General features: G+C 43.2%; 1 protein-coding gene across 2 annotated transcripts in view; it reads right to left on the reverse strand.

Moving 5' to 3' along the window:
- The window catches only part of LOC124018237 (putative methyltransferase DDB_G0268948), a 212,118-nt gene that overhangs the window by 110,054 nt on the left and 94,564 nt on the right, over positions 1-7,500 (reverse strand). The window lies entirely within an intron of this gene.

The raw sequence follows: 7,500 nt of genomic DNA on the forward strand, positions 1-7,500 counted from the left end.
AAGAGAGGAGAGAAAGAGAGAGAGAGAACAGGAGATAGACAGAGTGAAAGAGGGGAGAGAACAGGAGATAGACAGAGTGAAAGAGAGAGAGAACAGAGAGAATACAGAGAGAAAGAGAGGAGAGAACAGAGAGGATACAGAGAGAAAGAGAGAGAGAACAGGAGATAGACAGAGTGAAAGAGAGGAGAGAACAGGAGATAGACAGAGTGAAAGAGAGAGAGAACAGGAGATAGACAGAGTGAAAGAGAGGAGAGAACAGGAGATAGACGGAGTGAAAGAGAGAGAGAACAGGAGATAGACAGAGTGAAAGAGGGAGAGAACAGGAGATAGACAGAGTGAAAGAGAGGAGAGAACAGGAGATAGACAGAGTGAAAGAAAGAGAACAGGAGATAGACGAGAAAGAGAGAGAGGAGATAGACAGAGTGAAAGAGGGGAGAGAACAGGAGATAGACAGAGTGAAAGAGAGAGAGAACAGGAGATAGACAGAGTGAAAGAGGGAGAGAACAGGAGATAGACAGAGTGAAAGAGGGAGAGAACAGGAGATAGACAGAGTGAAAGAGAGGAGAGAACAGGAGATAGACAGAGTGAAAGAGAGAGAGAACAGAGAGGAGAACAGAGAGAGATAGACAGAGTGAAAGAGAGGAGAGAACAGGAGATAGACAGAGTGAAAGAGAGGAGAGAACAGGAGATAGACAGAGTGAAAGAGAGGAGAGAACAGGAGATAGAAAGAGAGGAGGAGAACAGAGATAGACAGAAAAGAGAGGAGAGAACAGGAGATAGACAGAGTGAAAGAGAGAGAGAGAACAGAGAGAATAGACAGAGAGAAAGAGAGGAGAGAACAGGAGATAGACAGAGTGAAAGAGAGGAGAGAACAGGAGATAGACAGAGAGAGAAGAAGAAAGAGAGAGAGAACAGGAGGATACAGAGAGAAAGAGGAGAGAACAGGAGATAGACAGAGTGAAAGAGAGGAGAGAACAGGAGATAGACAGAGAGAAAGAGAGGAGAGAACAGGAGATAGACAGAGTGAAAGAGAGGAGAGAACAGGAGATAGACAGAGTGAAAGAGAGGAGAGAACAGGAGATAGACAGGAGATAGAAAGAGAAAGAGAGAACAGGAGATAGACAGAGTGAAAGAGGGGAGAGAACAGGAGAGACAGAGTGAAAGAGAGGAGAGAACAGAGGGAGATAGACAGAGAGAACAGGAGATAGACAGAGTGAAAGAGAGAGAACAGGAGATAGACAGAGTGAAAGAGAGGAGAGAACAGGAGATAGACAGAGTGAAAGAGAGAGAACAGGAGATAGACGGAGTGAAAGAGAGAGGAGATAGACAGAGTGAAAGAGAGGAGAGAACAGGAGATAGACAGAGTGAAAGAGGGGAGAGAACAGAGAGGATACAGAGAGAAAGAGAGAGAGAACAGGAGATAGACAGAGAGAAAGAGGGGAGAGAACAGAGAGGATACAGAGAGAAAGAGAGAGAGAACAGGAGATAGACAGAGTGAAAGAGAGGAGAGAACAGGAGATAGACAGAGTGAAAGAGAGGAGAGAACAGGAGAGACAGAGAGAAGAGGGGAGAGAACAGGAGATACAGAGAAAGAGAGAGAGAACAGGAGATAGACAGAGAGAAAGAGGAGAGAACAGATACAGAGAAAGATAGACAGAGAGAAGACAGAGAGGAGAGAACAGGAGATAGACAGAGTGAAAGAGAGAGAGAACAGGAGATAGACAGAGAGAAAGAGAAGAGAACAGAGAGATACAGAGAGATAGAACAGATAGACAGAGTGAAAGAGAGGAGAGAACAGGAGATAGACAGAGAGAAAGAGATAGAGAACAGGAGATAGATAGGAGTGAAAGAGAGGAGAGAACAGGAGATAGACAGAGAGAAAGAGAGGAGAGAACAGGAGATAGACAGAGTGAAAGAGAGGAGAGAACAGGAGATAGACAGAGTGAAAGAGAGGAGAGAACAGGAGATAGACAGAGTGAAAGAGAGAGAGAACAGGAGATAGACAGAGTGAAAGAGAGGAGAGAACAGGAGATAGAAAAAGAGAGGAGAGAACAGGAGATAGACAGAGTGAAAGAGAGGAGAGAACAGGAGATAGACAGAGAGAAACAGGAGATAGACAGAGTGAAAGAACAGGAGATAGACGGAGTGAAAGAGAGAGAGAACAGGAGATAGACAGAGTGAAAGAGAGAGAGAACAGGAGAGATAGACGGAGTGAAAGAGAGGAGAGAACAGGAGATAGACAGAGTGAAAGAGAGGAAGAGGAGATAGACAGAGTGAAAGAGGAGAGAACAGGAGATAGACAGAGTGAAAGAGAGGAGAGAACAGGAGATAGACAGAGTGAAAGAGAGGAGAGAACAGGAGATAGACAGAGTGAAAGAGAGAGAGAACAGGAGATAGACAGAGAGAAAGAGGGAGAGAACAGAGATAGACAGAGAGAAAGAGAGGAGAGAACAGGAGATAGACAGAGAGTGAAAGAGAGGAGAGAACAGGAGATAGACAGAGTGAAAGAGAGGAGAGAGAGATACAGGAGATAGACAGAGTGAAAGAGAGGAGAGAACAGGAGATAGACAGGAGATGAAAGAGAGAGGAGAGAACAGGAGATAGACAGAGTGAAAGAGAGAGAGAACAGGAGATAGACAGAGTGAAAGAGAGGAGAGAACAGGAGATAGACAGAGTGAAAGAGGGGAGAGAACAGGAGATAGACAGAGTGAAAGAGAGAGAGAAAAAGGAAAATGTTACATCTGGCAAGAAATGAATAAGGAAATGATGTCAGCAGAGAAAAATGTCCTCATGTGTGCTACCTATATCCCCCAATAGAATCCCCATTCCTTTTTTAATTTTTATTTTTTTTTTTACCTTTATTTAAACAGGCAAGTCAGTTAAGAACATATTCTTATTTTCAATGACGGGCTGGGAACAGTGGGTTAGCTGCCTGTTCAGGGGCAGAAGTACAGATTTGTACCTTGTCAGCTCAGGGGTTTGAACTCGCAACCTTACGGTTACTAGTCCAACGCTCTAACCACTAGGCTACAGCTACTCCATCCTAGAGGGGGAGATCAACAATGTCCAGGCCCAGAGACATCTTCCAGTCCGTGGCGAACTAAATGCCAGAACTGGACAAGAGCCCGACACCCTCAGCACACACACCTACCTGGAGGTGACAGCATTCCCTCACCCATGTATGACCGACTGGCTCAGATCAGTCTTATGTAGCAAAATATGACCTGGTGTTTTCTACATTGGATAAAAGTAGAGAATCAGAGCTACAGAATGGTAGATCATACACTGTATTTTTGAGGAACAATGGGAGAGTAATTCTGCTTTCAAAGTTGATAAACTTGTAACCCTACTTTTGGGAAAGTGGCCTTTGAATGTTTTGGTACCTACTGGAGAGCTCTCCTTTGTCTACACCCCAAACGTGTTATAGTCCCATACCCCAGTGGTTTACAGAAGAGGATGTCTTCCTTAATTGACCCCCATAAAGGTAACGGACATATACCAGGAGCTGTGCCAGGCCCACCATGTCTGTTGACTCATCCAGCTGTAACAGACATATACCAGGAGCTGTGCCAGGCCCACCACGTCTGTTGACTCATCCAGCTGTAACAGACATATACCAGGAGCTGTGCCAGGCCCACCACGTCTGTTGACTCATCCAGCTGTAACAGACATATACCAGGAGCTGTGCCAGGCCCACCACGTCTGTTGACTCATCCAGCTGTAACAGACATATACCAGGAGCTGTGCCAGGCCCACCACGTCTGTTGACTCATCCAGCTGTAACAGACATATACCAGGAGCTGTGCCAGGCCCACCACGTCTGTTGACTCATCCAGCTGTAACAGACATATACCAGGAGCTGTGCCAGGCCCACCATGTCTGTTGACTCATCCAGCTGTAACACATAATTCACTGGCTTGTATGTGAAGCAGTAATTGTTTCCAAACATCTCCTGCCATATCACTGATGTGTCGTGAAACAGTGTTGTTTGATGAAGACATTGTCTGTATAGTTTTTTGGGCCTTTCCCCCAGTATTGTCCCAGCCATATCTGTGTCAGCAGGAAGAACTAAGTCCTCCTCAATAGTATGGGGCTTGCCTGTCCTAGCCACTCAGTAGCTCACCTTATAAGACACGTCTAGCCTCTTATTAATGGTATCTGTTGCTTTTATACGTCTTACTACTCAAATGTTGTCTTTATTCTCGCTCAAAATACCCCCGTGGCTTATTTTTCAAATTGTCATGTTTCATTTCTAAATGTCTGTGCAAGAGGGAAGGTTTCCTGCGAGAGAGTAACGGTTCATGTGAATGGATGTTCATTATTTGACTAGGCTACCTGCAAATCTACCATTCCAGTGTTTTACTTGCTATATTGTATTTACTTTGCCACCATGGCCTTTTTTTTGCCTTTACCTCCCTTATCTCACCTCATTTTCTCACATTGTATATAGACTTATGTTTCTACTGTATTATTGACTGTATGTTTGTTTTACTCCATGTGTAACTCGTTGTATGTGTCGAACTGCTTTGCTTTATCTTGGCCAGGTTGCAGTTGTAAATGAGAACTTGTTCTCAACTTGCCTACCTGGTTAAATAAAGGTGATCTGGCCTACCTGGTTAAATAAAGGTGTTCTCAACTAGCCTACCTGGTTAAATAAAGGTGTTCTCAACTTGCCTACCTGGTTAGATAAAGGTGATCTGGCCTACCTGGTTAAATAAAGGTGATCTGGCCTACCTGGTTAAATAAAGGTGATCTGGTCTACCTGGTTAAATAAAGGTGATCTGGTCTACCTGGTTAAATAAAGGTGATCTGGCCTACCTGGTTAAATAAAGGTGATCTGGTCTACCTGGTTAAATAAAGGTGATCTGGTCTACCTGGTTAAATAAAGGTGATCCGGTCTACCTGGTTAAATAAAGGTGATCTGGCCTACCTGGTTAAATAAAGGTGATCTGGTCTACCTGGTTAAATAAAGGTGATCTGGTCTACCTGGTTAAATAAAGGTGATCTGGTCTACCTGGTTAAATAAAGGTGATCTGGTCTACCTGGTTAAATAAAGGTGATCTGGTCTACCTGGTTAAATAAAGGTGATCTGGCCTACCTGGTTAAATAAAGGTCATCTGGTCTACCTGGTTAAATAAAGGTGAACTGGCCTACCTGGTTAAATAAAGGTGATCTGGTCTACCTGGTTAAATAAAGGTGATCTGGTCTACCTGGTTAAATAAAGGTGATCTGGTCTACCTGGTTAAATAAAGGTGATCTGGTCTACCTGGTTAAATAAAGGTGATCTGGTCTACCTGGTTAAATAAAGGTGATCTGGTCTACCTGGTTAAATAAAGGTGTTCTCAACTTGTCTACCTGGTTAAATAAAGGTGATCTGGTCTACCTGGTTAAATAAAGGTGATCTGGTCTACCTGGTTAAATAAAGGTGATCTGGTCTACCTGGTTAAATAAAGGTGATCTGGTCTACCTGGTTAAATAAAGGTGATCTGGTCTACCTGGTTAAATAAAGGTGATCTGGTCTACCTGGTTAAATAAAGGTGATCTGGTCTACCTGGTTAAATAAAGGTGATCTGGTCTACCTGGTTAAATAAAGGTGATCTGGTCTACCTGGTTAAATAAAGGTGTTCTCAACTTGTCTACCTGGTTAAATAAAGGTGATCTGGTCTACCTGGTTAAATAAAGGTGATCTGGTCTACCTGGTTAAATAAAGGTGATCTGGTCTACCTGGTTAAATAAAGGTGATCTGGTCTACCTGGTTAAATAAAGGTGATCTGGTCTACCTGGTTAAATAAAGGTGATCTGGTCTACCTGGTTAAATAAAGGTGAAATAAAACAATCAAACATTTGACATTGTGTTGTTATTTCACTGAACACTAGATGGTTTCATTTTATTTTTGGCAGTGAAATGAGGCTATTCAGGCGAGAAAAAAAATGTTTTAAAATGTGAAGAAAAAGCTTTAAAAATAAATCAAAATCACATTTAGAATCAATAAATAAACATATTAAACACACCAAATAACACAACAGAAACTAAAGGCAAGGAGGCGGCCATATTGTTTCCCATAACCTCCAACGTATCAGACTCCATTACCCCCATGCTCCTAGAAGCAACCATACCTTTGGACTGTATTCCCTGCTGTGGGCAGCCTCATGTAGATTCCGGTAACTTTGATAATTACCGGTAGCTTTGCAACCCAAGGCATGAATGATTTGAGTTTGATAAAGAAATGTTGTGAACAGCAACACATTCAGGACACTTTCATTCAAGGCCTCGGTGAGAGTTCCTTGTAGAAGAGGAGGATGGGGAACAGCCTTGGCAAACTAACGTGATGGTAATTTCCTAAAATGAGCGCGGTTGTGTCTCCGGGTTGTTTTTTGACAGAAATAGTTTACGTCTCTTCCTTTTTCTCTATTTTTCTCTGTCTTCTCTCTCCGTCTTTCTGCTTCCTTCTCTTGTTTGATATGTTTTATATTCCACCCCCCACACCCTCTCCGGCGCGCCGCTCAGTCAGCACATGTGGCCGAGCGGCTCTAATTAGTCCATAGCCCGTCAGAGGGAATCGCTTGCTTGTTTACCCTTATTGAAATTAGCAGGCCTGCCTCCCAAGAGGCGCCAGCAACGCTAATTAGGAGCGAGCTACAACCCAGTCTATCATGGCTGGGATAGGAGAGGAGAGGAGCTGTAGTGGAAACTACGGGGTGAGAGTGAGTGTGTCTGAGTATGCGATTAAATAGAAAATATCCCCCCACCCCACACACACACACACAGACACACACACACACAATGAAGGAGTGTCTGGACATTTCTCATTGTTTTGGGTGTCAAAGTGGAGAGATAACATTCAAATATATTTCCTTGTGAAAGGGGCTGTAGTGTCACAGAGTCTCCTCCTCTCAGCTTGGCAGGATGTCCGTATGCACTGAGTTTTCTAGCATGAGACGAACAGAGAAAGTCAATACGAACATACCAGAGAGGCTTTCACAACAGCCCTGACAAGCCTGATCAAGAACAATAGGACATGAATAAACCACAGAAAAGAAAGAAACCTGCACGAAAAACAACAGAGTGGTTGTGGATGAAATATTAACATTTAACATTAACATTTAACATTATATATTACCACGTTTACAAAAGAGTCACCAGAACCCATTGTTAAAGTAGCCAATCCAAGTTGGTGCAAATGAGTAAATCATTTTAGAAGGCAAGGTGCAGAATCTCTGAACACAAACTAACATCTCATTCGACGGCTATCGATTTCACTCCAATGAAACTATGCATTTCTACCTCTCATTCAAACCTCTGGACTTAGTCTGAACAACTTAACCAGGTAGGCTAGTTGAGAACAAGTTCTCATTTACAACTGCGACCTTGCCAAGATAAAGCAAAGCAGTGCGACACAAACAACAACACAGAGTTACACATGGAATAAACAAGCGTACAGTCAATAATACAATAGAAAGAAAGTCTATATACAGTGTGTGCAAATGGCGTGAGGAGGT

This window comes from Oncorhynchus gorbuscha, unplaced genomic scaffold (genome assembly GCF_021184085.1).
Source record: "Oncorhynchus gorbuscha isolate QuinsamMale2020 ecotype Even-year unplaced genomic scaffold, OgorEven_v1.0 Un_scaffold_447, whole genome shotgun sequence".
NCBI lineage: Eukaryota > Metazoa > Chordata > Actinopteri > Salmoniformes > Salmonidae > Oncorhynchus > Oncorhynchus gorbuscha.